This window comes from Bufo bufo, chromosome 7, assembly GCF_905171765.1.
Source record: "Bufo bufo chromosome 7, aBufBuf1.1, whole genome shotgun sequence".
Taxonomy (NCBI): domain Eukaryota; kingdom Metazoa; phylum Chordata; class Amphibia; order Anura; family Bufonidae; genus Bufo; species Bufo bufo.
Window position 1 is genome coordinate 87923633 of NC_053395.1, and position 15818 is coordinate 87939450.

General features: G+C 44.4%; 1 long non-coding RNA gene across 1 annotated transcript; it reads left to right on the forward strand.

The window, feature by feature from the left end:
• Positions 1 to 4342: 4342 nt before the first annotated feature.
• Positions 4343 to 14805, forward strand: LOC121008882. Its single transcript, XR_005780632.1, has 3 exons — positions 4343 to 4482; positions 11050 to 11052; positions 14793 to 14805. It is a non-coding gene; the product is annotated as an uncharacterized LOC121008882 (long non-coding RNA).
• Positions 14806 to 15818: the final 1013 nt, after the last annotated feature.

Consider the following 15818-nt stretch of genomic DNA (forward strand, 5'->3'; position numbering starts at 1 on the left):
GTTTCTATAGAAGTTCCTTGGCTTCTCCACCAACATATCTCTGAAGGTAGAATAACTTGTTAACTGGACTGAAGCAATGATGCTCAATGATCATTTCAAAACTTGCCTTCCACTTGAAGGCAAGTTTACGTCCCCTGAAAATACAGTAGATTCCGGAATGGGAAGTCTAGCTAGGACTGTTTTCTGTAGTCTTGCTGGGACCATGGTTGTAACATTCTCCTGAGCATTGCCGTGGCATCTATGAATAGAATCATCCGGTTCTATTTTCTCACTTAGTTCTGAATTAGGCGAGTCCTTTTCTTCATCTTTTCCGGTAGAGATAGATAGGAAAAAGGTGTGTGAATTTACCAACACTTGACTAGGCCTCTCTTTGTTTTTATGAGCAGCAACTTATTTCTTCACTACATGCTGGAGATTTCCTTCAATTCTCCTGGGCATATGAAGGAAAGTAGGAGTCTTTTTCTTCACTTAGTACAGATTTGATCCTATGACTACTCTGACTCATATCCTCCTCATGTACTCTGAATCTGGCTTCTATGATATTAACTTCTTTCTGCCTTTCCAGACTTTTCAATTCAGCTTCCATTTGATGGCGCTGTGCCTCCATTTCAGCTTCCATCTGATGGCATTGTGCATCCATTTCAGCTTCCATCTGATGGCGTTGTGCATCTTTTTCAGCTTGCTTTTCAGCCATCAGTTGACGCTGCGCCTCGATCACAGCTTCCATCTCAATTTCTGATTTCTTGACAGCAAGTTGTTCAGCTAATTCCTTTCTTTTGGCTGAAGTATTTGAGGACTCTGATATGTGGGTGGCACTTTTGCTAGCGAAAGAAGTCACACTTGAGATTGTGGTTCCCCCTAAGGACCTAGCATAGTCTCTCATAAAAAGCTAGTTCATTCTACTTCTTGCTTTAACTTCATCATAGTTTGCTGCAGATAATAGTCCTCTCATGAGCTTTACTAAATCTTTAGTGACCGCAGTACATGTGTCCATGTTCCTTACAATATCCTGGGAAGGTGTCGAAAGTGACCGCAGGTTGACATATGCTGCCATAAGCTCTGATTCAGAATCTTCTACCGTCTCTACCATATCACTCAAGTTCCTTTTTATACTTTCTTGCTTTAGCTTTCTACTAATGTCTTTAATGTATGATTTCCACTTCTCATACATTCTGGCGAACTTTTTTACTTTTAATGCTGCTTCTTGCTCCAAATTTTCCAGCATCTTTGGGGTCGGTTTTCTGGCACGTGATGAACGTCTTAGTTCATCTGCTTGTGCTATATTTGTTTGAGGCAAGACTAATGCTGCAAAAGAATCTTCTACCTCAGACAGGTTCCCTTGCTCTTCAACTTCTACTCTATCTATCTTTGCATCCTCTAACAGTGGTATGGTAATACTAGGCTCAGACATTTTACTTTAAATTCTATAACAATTAATACAAATATTAAGAGTCCTTTCACTTTAAATGCAATATTGACAAATGCAAAATTAAATGACTTTCACTTTAAATGTAACAGCGATAAATGCAGGCAACAAATGACTTTTACTTTAAATGCAAAGGTGTAATACAAACTTTATTTTACTTTAAAGTCTTTATCTGAACACAAAAATGTCTCTTTATGCCAAAGCCTATATGCAAAGATAAGTAATAAAGGAAATCTCTGACCTTATTCTGAAGAGCAGGATACTGTGATATGAAGGTTGCTGGAACAAATGTCTGTCTTAAAGGAAACTTGTCTTTTCTTGATGTGATGCGATGCTCTGCGCTGACTTGCAATGCTCTGTGCAGACTTGCGATGCTTTGTGATGACTTGCGATGCGCTGGCTTGGATACGCTGCTGCAGGCTTTGGGCCTAGTGGCGGGAAACTAGCTGGCTGCAGTACGTGGTATCTCCGTGGATAGCGGTGTAGGCACTCTAGCTCTGGACTTTGGCCTCCCACCATGCATCTCTTTCTCTCTCTAGGGATCGCAGGAGGCTTGGCACTCTTTCTCTGACTATCTTGCCTTTGCCGTTCTGCCACTTTAAGAGTCTGTTGCAGTTTGACTAATGCGCACAATCTATGGCCTTTATGGAAGCTCAGATGAGAGATGTCTTTGCTTGCTCACTCAGGGAACAGTTGCTGCGCAGCGGTATATGCTGGCGCTCCGCTGCTCTAATGCGCTCTTTACTGTGCAAGTTGAGGAGCGCTATCGCTTCGCCCTCTGAGGGCAATAGGTCCACTGTGGCAGGCGCAGCACTATAAAGTGCCTTTTGCGCTGTGACATTAGAAGAATTTTAGTATGACTTTTAGTCTAACCAGACTGTCTATTACTCTGTAATTCCTCTAGCGCCGTTCTATGGAAAGTGCATTATTTCAAATGCTTGAAATAACTTCTTTATTAACTTTTCTTCATATAACACTGCCGCCTCCGCAGCAGATAGTCCATGTACATAACACGTGTTGAAAAGATATCACAAAATGGCGGTATGCATAAGATGGTGGCTCAACTGTTCAATCTTGTCATTCAATATAAAATGGTAGATATATTTCTTTCTTGAGTATCTGTACTCTCACTTTAAGTTATTTAAGCACTTTATGATCTCTCTGAGAGGTATAACTTAGGTCTAACTGTTCACTTGGAGTATGCAGTTAGCAGTGACTATTTGCAGATTGGTTGAGTATGATCTGAATGCTTGCAATTTGTAGCTTGCAATTTGTATTTGCAATTGAATTTGGTGGAACTATTTTGGCATCTTGTTCCCATAAAAACACAGCTCTCAGTGGAGTGAATGTCTCTTCAGCTCCTGTTTCTAGTGAATAATGATTCTAGCAGCTCCTGCTAGGGGAATTCCCAGACAGGCTGTGTGTGAGGCTGGCTGTGATTGGTGAAAACTCTTGCTGTGTGAGAAGCTGGTTGTGATTGGTCTAGACTTCTGCCCAGCAACAACAGATTAACACTATGCTTTCTGTTGTTTCTGCTGTGTCACTGAGCTTACCTTACATTACAAAATGAATCTTAAATGCATATTATCTTTTTCTACTTCTGTGAACACAAAATATAACAATTATATGACATCCAAAGCATGATGTCACAGTAAATAACTCTGCTTTTGTCTTTAACACATAAACATAGGAACTGTATTAAGGTTATTGGCAGGTCTAGCTGTACACATATAAGCTATACTAGCAACCTAGGACAGGTCCTAGCTGTCCAGCTACACAGTGAGATATTTTACAGCCCACTTTGCTGTGTATTAGTGGCAAAATACAAATATATTCACCGTTCATAGTTGTACTTATCTGTTGAAAAGCCTTATGTGTAAAAATGGAAACAAAATTAGGGCCTAATTGTCGTTCAGCGGTGCAGTGAGATATTTTACAGCCCAGTTTGACGTGTATTACTGGCGAAATACAAATATATTTGCCGTTTAAGGTTGTACTTATCTGTTGAAAAGCTTTTTCTGTAAAAATTGAAAAAAATTAGGGCCTAATTGTCGTTCAGCGGTGCAGTGATATATTCTAAAGCCCTGTTTGCTGTGTATTAGTGGCAAAATAAAAAATATTTGATTTAACATTTGGTCATTTGATCGAACAGTATGTCAGGCAGAGAAGTTCAAGGCCCTGCACAGGGGAGTGGCAGAGGCCTAAATGTTTCTGGCGCAGGCAGAGGTCGCAGCAGAGTAAGGGGCCGTGGCAGCAGGGGATACTTCGAGAGGGTTGAGCTCCCAATGACAGCTAGCGGTCGTGTCATGACCAGCAACCCAGCAGTTCTTGAATGGTTGACTCGATCTTCAACTTCGTCGCAACTTACATCAGACACCTCCAGCCAAGAGTCAGTGGGTTCGTCAGACACAACCCTTAGTTGGCATGGCCCGGGAGCAGGCCCTGTGCCCTCACCTGTGCTCAACTTGCCTCTGACCTTTTCTGTTTCCTCACTGCGAGAAGTATTATATGCTGTAGGCTCCTCTCCACTTTTCAGCGAGGAAGAGCTACTAGAGGACAGTCAGCAGCTACTGCGCAGCCAAGATGTGGAGGAGACATTCGCTGCTTCCTCCGCTAGGCGGGCAAGTAGTGATGAGGAGAGTGGCGTGGGATCTGAGAGCGGTCAGGCTCCTGACCCAGAGATGGTTGAGGAGGACATCAGTGACATGTAGACACTACTCGATGATGATGTAGCTGATCGCACTTGGGAGCCGGGTGACGAAGGGGCTTCATCATCATGGGGAGAAGAGGGTGTCAGCTTGCCCGTGAGCCAGCGGCTGAGCCAGCAAGTCGCTAGCATGGCCGGGAGTCAGCAGGGTGGCAGCAGTGGGAGGTCGGGAGCCAAATGCGTCCGGGGTAGACCACCGCGGGAGCCTACCTGCCCGGGAAGAAGCTGTACAGGGGCTCAAGGAGGCAGTGACGGTAGCAGTCAGTCAGTGCATAGTGTTGGGGGTAAAATCACCTACTCCGCGGTGTGGCAGATTTTTTTTAAGCCGCCGGAGGTGGTGAACGTGGCTGTATGTAGAATCTGTGGGCAGAGGGTTAAGCGTGGCCAGGGTGCCAATGTTGGCACTATGGCCCTGCGTCAATATATGCAGCATTGCCATAAAGTGGCCTGGGACAACCGTGGCTCCGATGTGGTGGCCCAGCCTGTCGCAGCAACCACTGCATCACCCACTGGCATGCACCCGGTTTCTGGCAATCAAGGCTCCACCACCTCAGCTGAAGGGAGCTGTCTGTCCTTCCCATACTCTGCCGTCCTGATGCTCCTCCTCGTCACGCATTCCATCAGCAATCGATCACCGAAGCAATTGCCAAGAGACAACAGTATGTGTGCACTCATCCAACGGCGCAGAAGCTGAATATGCTCCTGTCCAAGTTGCTGGTGCTGCACTCCCTTCCTTTCCAAGTGGTGGATTCTGCACCTTTCAGAGAACTAATGGCTTGTACCGAGCCGAGGTGGAGAGTCCCAAGCCATCATTTCTTTGCCAAAAAGGCAGTACCAGCCATGCACACACATGTAGAACAAAAGGTGAGCCAGTCCTTGAGCCTGTCGGTGTCTGCCAAAGTGCATGGCAAAGCCGACGTGTGGGGCTGTAATTATGGTCAGGGATGATACATGTCCTTTATGGCCCACTGGGTGAATGTGGTTCCTGCATAGCTACACCAGCAACTTGGCCAGGTGACTCCACCTCCACGTTGCCAAGCGGTTGGTCCAGGGACAATGTCCGCCTCTGCCTCCTCATCCTCCACCGTGTCCTCAGCCTCCACTGCAGGGACAATGCACAATGATCCTCCAGCATACTACATGTGCAGGGCATGGCGGTGTCACGCTGTTCTGCACCTCGTTTGCCTGAGCGCACAGAGTCACACAGGGGAGGAACTGCTCCATGTCCTTCAGCAAGAAATCGACTCCTGGCTTTCTCCACGACAACTGAAAATCGGAACCATGGTGACCGAAGTGAAGAACATGGTGTCTGCACTGCGTCAAGGAGGGCTGAGCCATGTGCCCTGCATGGCCCACGTGATCAATTTGGTTGTCAAGCGGTTCCTGAAGTCTTCCACCCATCTATAAGACATACTAAAAATGGCCAGGAAACTTTGCATGCTCTTCAGCCGTACACTGCAAAGCACAGCCTCCTTGAGCTGCAGCGGCAGAACGGCATCCCCCAACATAGGCTGATATCCGACGATTCCACCTGTTGGAATTGCAGCCTCCATATGTTGGACCGACTGTACGACTAAAGAAAGGAGAAAGGTCATCAACGATTTCCTGATGATCCAAGCAGACAGGAGTACTCCCCTGTGTAACTTCGATGTCCACCAGTGGCAGCTCATGCGTGACACCTGCCGTTTGCTCATGCCCTTTGAGGATGCCACGTTATTTGTCAGTCACCAGGACTACGGGATGAATGACGTCATTCCACTGCATCATGTCCTGGAGCAGATGCTGCTACATCTGGCTGGTTAGGGGACTGGAGATGTGGTGCCTAGATCTCACGGCCACATGAGCCCTGTGGTGGCTGAACTGGAGGAGGACATTGAAGCACAAGCAATGTGTAGCGAAATAAGTGGTTTTGCTACGCAGGTGACAGGAGAGGAGGAGCGGGAGCATCCAGAGGAGCTACAGGGCGATGTTGAAGATGAGGCGGAGGACCCAGACACGCCGTGGCAGTATGCAGTGGAGATGGAGGCAGCCCTCCGAGTCACTTGCGCAAATGGCCCACTGCATGCTCACTTGCTTGGGTAGTGACAGCCGAATTGTCACCATTCGGCAGAGGGATGACTTCTGGCTCTCTACCTTGTTGGACCCTCGCTATCGGTCCAAAATGGGGGCCTTTTTTACACCCACTGAGAGGGAGGACAAACTAAACTACCATAGAGACATCCTATGTAGTCAGTTGGCTGCTGCCTATCTGCGCCATCGTCCATTCTCTCGCAGGTCTGACCGGGGGGGCCCTCTGCGCTCACGTTCCACTGCTATAGCTGCTGGGGAGGGTGGGGTGGCAAGAGCAGTACCAGCTCCATCAGCAGCATCCTGAGTCTACAGTCGCTGATGAGCAACTTTCTTTACCGCCTATAGTGAAGAAACTACTCACCAGCATCTAGACGTAGAGCAGAACCTGAACCAGCAGGTGGTGGCATATTTGGAGTGCACCCTGCCAGCTGACCTTGAAGATCCGCTGGACTATTGGACAGCCAAACTGGATTTGTGGTCGCAACTGGCCGAGTTTGCCCTGGAAAAGCTGTCCTGCCCGGCCAGTAGTGTGGCATCTGAGCGGGTGTTGAGTGTGGCAGGGGCCATAGTTACATGTGGAGAGACTGACCTTTGTCAAGATGAATCAGGCGTGGATCAGCCAGGCTTTCCACCCACCAATTCCTGACTAGATCATCCATGGTGCCACACCAACACATTGACAAAAGAGACTGGTTTCTTCTGGCTAGCTGCCTCAGCTACTATTCTGATGCTGCCACCTGCCTGAGGCCACACATCTGATGCCAAGTGCTCCTTCTTTCACCCACCATCTTCAGCGGGTACTGGTATTGCAACCCACCTTCACACTCTGCCACCTTGGCACTCTGTGGCCTCCTGATGCTGCCGCCACCTCCAGACTCTGTGATTGGGCCACTCTGTGGTCTCTTTATGCTGCTTTCACCTCACCAGTATGTCACCTTGCCACTCTGTGGTCTTCTCATGCTGCTGCCACCTACACACTCTGTCATTGTGCCACTCTGCGGCCTCCTGATGCTGCCGCCACCTACAGACTCCCACCAGTTCCTGACTAGATCATCCATGGTGCCACACCAACACATTGACAAAAGAGACTGGTTTCTTCTGGCTACCTGCCTCAGCTACTATTCTGATGCTGCCACCTGCCTGAGGCCACACATCTGATGCCAAGTGCTCCTTCTTTCACCCACCATCTTCAGCGGGTACTGGTATTGCAACCCACCTTGCCACTCTGTGGCCTCCTGATGCTGCCGCCACCTCCAGACTCTGTGATTGGGCCACTCTGTGGTCTCCTCGTGCTGCTTTTACCTCACCACAATATCATAGGGCCACTGTAGACTTCTCATGCTGTTCCCACCCTCCCTACTTCATTGCTGAGCCACTATTTAGTATTTTTGGCTTGGCTGACATCATCATTTATTTGACCCTTCCTCTGATCTGTCAGAAGGAAGGTAAAATCAGACACGCAACGGTTCCTGTCTGTGTAGCAGCTGTAAGGCCTGTATGGTCCCATCAGAATTGGCTTGCGATTTGGTAGCCAAAAGCAGGAGTGGGTACAAAACACATAAGACTTGCAAATATTAAGTTCACGTGTCATCTCTGTTTTTGATCCACTCCTGTTTTTTTGTCATTAGCAATACTGATGGATTATTGACCAAATGCTGACCGAGTGAAGGCGGATGCTCCACAGACAGGATTAGTTTTTTGTGGGCTATTGTTCTGACGGATCAGAGGAAGGGCAAAATAATCTGTGACGTCCAAACACACTTACTGCTGACACTCTCTCCACTATGTCGGGGGCTCTACTTGTATAAGTGTTTAATAGAACAGGTTCTGTAGACATCTATGTGGAATCAGCTGACGACAGTGTAAAAGGAGTGCACTTCTTCTTGGCGCTAACATCGACCTGTAAGGCTGAGTTCATTCTTGAGTTATGTGGTCAGTTTTGGTCCTGTAACTGCCCAAATAAGTGAAGTTTGCAGTGATTCTAAGAGCGACGCCTGTCATCTGCATGTCATACGGACTCACAGTATTATTTCACTACCAAAGCAGACTCCCTATGTGTATTACTGCAAGGCACAGTGTTCTACACCAATATAAAGGCTCTGTAAAGCCAGGAAATAGCTGTTTTTTAATGTAATTCACTGCAAATTTATTTGGATCGAACCAAATTTTTCCAAAACAATTCAGCGAACTGGCGAGTCGAATTTTTGAAAAATGGGCATGGCCTCCCTAGGCCCGCTGGATTTACTATCTTTATGCTAGAAACTGGCGTAAATAATAGTTAAACCTATGCCAGCTCATAGCTGGTGTAGATATGAAAGTCTGGCAAATGGACTGCGACAAATTTATTAAGAGGTCTGTGCTGCTTAATAAATTTCGGACATTCTGCTCTGACTGACTTTATGCTAAAATTGGCGTTTGTAATGGCAGTCATAGTATAGCTCCACCAATGTTCAAAATCTTTGCTAATTTATTGAAAAACAAAAAATTAAATCTTGCATTGACATAAGTATTCAGACTGAAGCACCTTCAGTCTTCTTCAATATGATGTCAGAGGTTTGTACACCTGGGTTTGGGGATTTTCTGCAAATTCTCTGAAGCTTTGTCAGTAATACAGTGACTTTCTAGAAGTCTCTTCCATCTGCACACAGGATCTTTGGAAGTTAGCCAGAGTGGCCATTGGGTTATTGGTCACCTCTCTTACCAAGGCCCTTTTCTCCCGAAAACTTCATGTGGTGGGTCAGCCAGCTACAGGTTGTCCTGGTTGTTCTAAAAGTAGAGTCCTGGTTGTTCTAAACTTATTCCATTTAAGAATTATGGAGGCCACTGTGCTCTTGGGAACTTTCAGTGCGGCAGAAATGTTTATTTATTTAGTGTTCTCATTAAGAGAAACAAAATAAGAGTATTGGAGGTTTGATACCTTTTAATGGCTAATAGAAATAGAAGTAATGATGTTACATAGCGAGTTTTTGAGACATCACCAGTCCCTTCATTAGGGATACTACAAGAATGTATGAAAAGACAGTAATATACAGTCAGGTACATAAATATTGGGACAGTGACACAATTGTAAAATTTTTGGCTCTATACACCACCACAATGGATTTGAAATGAAATGAACAAGATGTGCTTTACCTGCAGACTGTCAGCTTTAATTTGAGGGTATTTACATCCGAATCAGGTGAACGGTGTAGGAATTACAACAGTTTGCATATGTGCCTCCCACTTGTTAAGGGACCAAAAGTAATGGGACAATTGGCTTCTCAGCTGTTCCATGGCCAGGTGTGTGTTATTCCCTCATTACCCCAATTACAATGAGCAGATAAAAGGTTCAGATTTCATTTCAAGTGTGCTATTTGCATTTGGAATCTGTTGCTGTCAACTCTCAAGATGAGATCCAAAGAGCTGTCACTATCAGTGAAACAAGTCATCATTAGGCTGAAAAAACAAAACAAACCCATCAGAGAGATAGCAAAAACATTAGGCATGGCCAAAACAACGGTTTGGAACATTCTTAAACAGATGGAACGCATCGGTGAGCTCAGTAACACCAAAAGACCCGGAAGACCACAGAAAACAACTGTGGTGGATGACCGAAGAATTATTTTCCTGATGAATAAAACACCCTTCTCAACAGTTGGCCAGATCAAGAACACTCTCCAGGAGGTAGGTGTATGTGTGTAAAAGTCAACAATCAAGAGAAGACTTCACCAGAGTGAATACAGATGGTTCACCACAAGATGTAAACCATTGGTGAGCCTCAAAAACAGGAAGGCCAGATTAGAGTTTGCCAAACGACATCTAAAAAAGCCTTCACAGTTCTGGAACAACATTCTATGGACAGATGAGACCAAGATCAACTTGTACCAGAGTGATGGGAAGAGAAGAGTATGTAGAAGGAAAGGAACTGCTCATGATCCTAAGCATACCACCTCATCAGTGAAGCATGGTGGTGGTAGTGTCATGGCGTGGGCATGTATGGCTGCCAATGGAACTGGTTCTCTTGTATTTATTAATGATGTGACTGCTGACAAAAGCAGCAGGATGAATTCTAAAATGTTTCGGGCAATATTATCTGCTCATATTCAGCCAAATGCTTGAGAACTCATTGGTCGGCGCTTCACAGTGCAGATGGACAATGACCCAAAGCATACTTCAAAAGCCACCAAAGGGAAAGAAGTGGAATGTTATGCAATGGCCAAGTCAATCACCTGACCTGAATCCGATTGAGCATGCATTTCACTTGCTGAAGACAAAACTGAAGGGAAAATGCCCCATGAACAAGCAGAAACTGAAGACAGTTGCAGTAGAGGCCTGGCAGAGCATCACCAGGGATGAAACCCAGCGTCTGGTGATGTCTATGTGTTCCAGACTTCAGGCTGTAATTGACTGGAAAGGATTTGCAACCAAGTATTAAAAAGTGAAAGTTCGATTTATGATTATTATTCTGTCCCATTACTTTTGGTTCCTTAACAAGTGGGAGGCACATATGCAAACTGTTGTAATTCCTACACCGTTCACCTGACAAGGATGTAAATACCTTCAAATTAAAGCTGACAGTCTGCAGTTAAAGCACATCTTGTTTGTTTCATTTCAAATCCATTGTGGTGGTATATAGAGCCAAAAATGTTAGAATTGTGTCGATGTCCCAATATTTATGGACCTGACTGTATATATACAATAAGAACAGAGACATGGTATAATGAATGGACATTTGAAAAACAGCAGAATATCAAAGATCTTGAGTTATTTATTCACGAAGTTGCAAGTTGCTTCTATAGCCATAACGGATCCGTCTTGAACACCATTGAAAGTCAACAGGGGATGGATCCGTTTTCTATTGTGCCAGATTGTGTCAGAGAAAACTGATACGTCCCGATTAACTTACATTGTGTGCCAGGACAGATCCGTTTAGCTCCGCTTCGTCAGGCGGACAGCAAAACGCTGTAGGCAGCGTTTTGGTGTCTGCCTCTAGAGCGGAATGGTGACTGAATGGAGGCAAACTGATGCATTCTGAGTGGATCCTTTTCCATTCAGAATGCATTAGGGCAAAACTGATCCATTTTGGACCACTTTTGAGAGCCCTGAATGGATATCACAAACGGAAAGCCATAACGCTAGTGTGAAAGTAGCCTAACTTCAGTAATTGATTTTTAAAGTAGAAAAACACTTTTAAGCTTGATACCGAACTCTGCTTCGGTTCAGACTAGTACCTCGGAACCGAAGCAGAGTTCGGTTTCAAGTTTTAAAGTGGCTTTACACTTTAAAGATTAACTACTGAAGTTATTCAACAAAGTCACACGCGGCTTCATGAATAGCTAACTTCGGCTCATCGGAGCCAATACATTCTAATACTTTACAGAGACGGATGTCCGTACAGTATTATTCAGAATTTTTGATGAAGCGACTTTGGATGAAGCGTCTGAAGCTTGCTTCGCTCATTCATTGTGTCCCAGGCTAGAGAAATGCTTAGTCACAGGAAAGTGTAGCTTCTTCTCTTTAATTCTCATCCTTGCTTTAAGTTTCTGTCCTGTTTCACCAACATAGAGGCCCCCAACAGGACATATAGTGCCGATAATCAGATACACAACATTAGATATAGAACATGTGAATGTCCCAGGGATCTTATAGGCCTGCTGTGTGGTTGGGGATCTGGATTTTATATGTTGTCATTATGTGGGAACAGGTTTTGCATCTTCTGATATTACAGGGATGGGTTCCTTTTTGTGTGGTACATGCCCATGAACTTCTGATCAGACTATTCCTCAGATTTGAAGGTTGTCAGTAAGCTAGTAAGGGGGGATCTGGGAAAATTGTTTTTAGCCGGTCTTCCTTATGTAGCACATGGTGTAATTTTTGTAGTTTTCCTCAGTACCTCTAGTTGTGGATTGTAGGTCACAACCAGAGGTATTTGCTGGTTCTCTTTCTTTTTCTTGTATTGGAGAAGTTGATTTTGGGGGATCCTGGTGGCTCTTGTGATCTAATCTTTAATTGAAATAGGATGATAACCCTGGTGTAAAAATGTCTTTTTCAGATGTTTTAAATGCTCATCCCTGTTTTATGGGCTGGAACAGATTCGGTTATATCTGATGGCCTGACTATAGATGATAGACTTTTTAATATTTTGGGGATGGGAAGCTGTTCCATTTGAGGTACGTAGGCCGATCAATAGGTTTTCAATACAGGGATGTCTGTATTAAGCTGTTTTGAAGTTTTATGGTGGTGTCCAGAAAGCTGATTACTGTATGTGAATAGTTGAGGGTCAGGTTTATGGTAGTATGGAATTTGTTCAATCGTTCATGAAATTTTATCAGTTCATGTTCAGACTCAGTCCAGATTATTAGGATGTCATCAATGAAATGGAAGTAGGCCAAGGGTATTTTTGGGGTAGGATAACAAGAAGTCACTTTCCAGTTTTGCCATAAAAAGATTGGCATATTGCGGTGCCATTTTACTGCCCATGGCGGTCCCAGTGCATTGCAAATACAGTAGATCTGTCTACCAAAAGAGAAATGGTTGTGGTTGAGGAAGAATTTGGTGAGTTGCAGTTACAGACTCTGAGACAATCCCATTAGCCTCCAGGTATACTCAGGAGTCAGTTATCCATCATTGTGTGGGATATTCGAATAAAAGGACTCCACATCCATGGTGGCCAAGATTGTGCCTTTAGAGAGGGGACCTTTGGTTGACAGTTTGTTCAATAAGTCTGTGGTGTCCTGTAGATAACTTATGCTCCCCACTAATGGTTTGTGGATGCCCTATATCCAACCTGTATATTTTTTGTGAGAGTTCCCACCTGAGATGATTGTTCTAACTGGATTACCTGGTTTATGTCTTTTGGGAAGAATGTAGAATACTCCGATAGGGGGATTCTCAGGTACGAAGTCTAAAAGTTGCATGGATCCTACAGGAAGACCTCTAAGAAGCTACACTTTCCTGTGGTTAAGCATTTCTGAAAAGCTCCAGCTATATACCGCACAAAATAAAAACAGCCTGACACTGAATTATCGGGCATCCGGAGTCAAGCTTATAATGTTCTTGACTTCGGATGGAACTTAAGAATGCCTTTTTTAATGTCAGCTATAAAGGGGGTGATGTTAAACAGATTATTATTTAGATGTCAGGTGCCTCATGAGCTTCTAACATAACAAAAGTTGGAGCGTGATTGGACAAAAAGAGTACACCTAGAAGTGAATTGGAGACAAACAGATAATTCATTCTACTATAGCTGTTGTCAGCAGATGAATGATAACTGAAATCCCATGAGTGAGAATTTACTGCTAATCAATAAAACATTGTTAAGCTTAATACAGAGAGACTTCAGCACAAAAGTAATGAGGTCAGAAATATGACAACCTGTAGAAAAAAACAGCAAACATAGACAATAAAAGTAAAGTTAAAAAAAAAAAAAAATAGAACATAGGTGATAGCTCCCAGGAGCTTATGGAGTCATTTAGAGAAATGGAAGTCCACAAAGGTAGGTATGGGTTCCCTGTAAGATCTTGCTACTGGGTGAAGATGAACAGAAAAACAGGAGTAATGGAAAGTCAATAATCCTCAAATTACCAATGTGATATACAGTATGGAACCTTGAAACTTCCATGTCAAATTCATAGGAAAATGTTAGTTTGTAAGGTGGTGTTTGGGCATCCAATATAGCTGGGCTACAAATACCACAGCTCATATTAGTGAGAATTGAGGTAACAAACATGGAAAGTCAAAGGTCTCAGGTTTAGTAGCATACCTCCGCCTCCTTAATGGATGTTTAGGTAATTTGCCCGAGGATCTAGCATGAACAGGTTGCCAGGATTCTTTTTTTGGAGGATCTTCTTTGTGTCTCAGGGCATGCAGTGCCTCTTCTTTTTGCTTGTAGTGAACCTGACACATTATGTTACTCAGCTGAGCAGAATCAGATTATTTGGGACTCAAGGTTCTGTTTACGCAGTCCAACTCAATGAGAGGTTCAGGAGGATGGTCAAACAGACCTGTAAAAATCATCTGGACTATTTGCTCTATGTCTGTTCGAGTAGTCTTGCAACCTTAAAGGGGTACCTCCCATCTCAGACATTGGGAGCATATAGCTAGAATATGCCCCCAATGTCTGATAGACTTGGGTCCCACCTTTGAGACCCACACCTATACTTAGAACAGAGCCCGCAAAGTGCCTGAGGGCGCACTGCACATGCGAGCCTGCCCTCCACTCATTCATATAGGAGAATGCCGCATGGCTATTTTCGGAAGTCCCACTGAAATTAATGGGGAGTGCACCACGCAAGCGTGGCTACAGCTTCATTCACTTCTATGGGGCTGACGAAAATAGCTGAATCAGTGCTCGGCTATTTTTTGTGTTCCCATAGGAAAGAATAGAGCGCGGCTGTGCATGCTTGGTGCGCCCTCTAGCGCTTTGCGGGCTTCGTTCTAGGACCCACACCTTTCAGACATTGGGGCATATCATAGCAATGTCCAAGATGAGAATACCCCATTTTGGACCCTTTAAGTTATTCCTCCACTTGCGTTTTTTGATGCCATCGATATGATAAATAAGGTCTGCAGTTTGGCTGCCATGTTTTTGAATAACTGCCCTTTGGTCAGATAGATGAGTGAACAGGGCTTCTTGAGTTTTCTTTAGCTCATCCACTCTGTTATCCAGGCCTATGATTTCCTGCCTTTGATCTTCCTGGTTACATTTAAAAAGTTTTCTCGTTACAGGCCACCATTTGCTCTAAATTACTTTGAATAACATTTAACACTAATTGCCCTTAAGGTCCCTTTACACGGGACAACTCAGCAGACGATCGTCAGGAAGGAAGTGTTTTACATCCAGTGATCTCCTCCAAAGTATGGGAAGGACCGATCGCTAATGCCATCGATCGTCCCCATATATAATCATTGTTTGCCGGCAGCAGTGATGTTTAGACAGCATGATTTGCTGCCAGCAAACGACGATTTAGATGTCCACATGAAAAATGCAAGTGTTTTAAAGTTTATCCGGTAATTGGTGGCACCTTTATATGGCCAGTTAGTCACTAACTAGCGTTCCTATGAATGCTTGTTAGCAATTATCTAGCCGAGAACCGATCCGTGTAAAGCTGCCTTTATATGCTTCTTCCAGTCCCAATTATCACTCCATCCTTATAAGAAACGGAGGAAGTATCTGTTAGGGTTAGAACATAAATGAACATCGCACCATAGGGTGAGTACGTCAGGATAGGGTGAGTACATCAGGGCTATGTATCATCAGACCCCCGTAAATTGGATGCTCACCTGTATAGGTTGTGCTCGATTAGGCACAACTCTAATGTATGCATATCAGGATCACAAAAGTTGTATGGGATGCAGCCACAGTCAAACGAACTTCAAGAACAGGTGCCCAGACTTCCAAGGAGATAAGTAGAGTTAGGACCGCCAGGCGTAAAGGACCACATCAATTGTTGTGCGATCGATGGATTCATTTTATTACAAAAAACAAAGCGTTTCAGAGATATAATTCTCCTTCTTCAGGTTTAAATATTGATGTGGTCCTTTGCTCCGGGCGGTCCATCATTCTCAAATCCATCCTTATCAGAGCCTTCCTCCCATTACAAGCCCGATGGATATTTTCTGCCACCTGGAGATAAA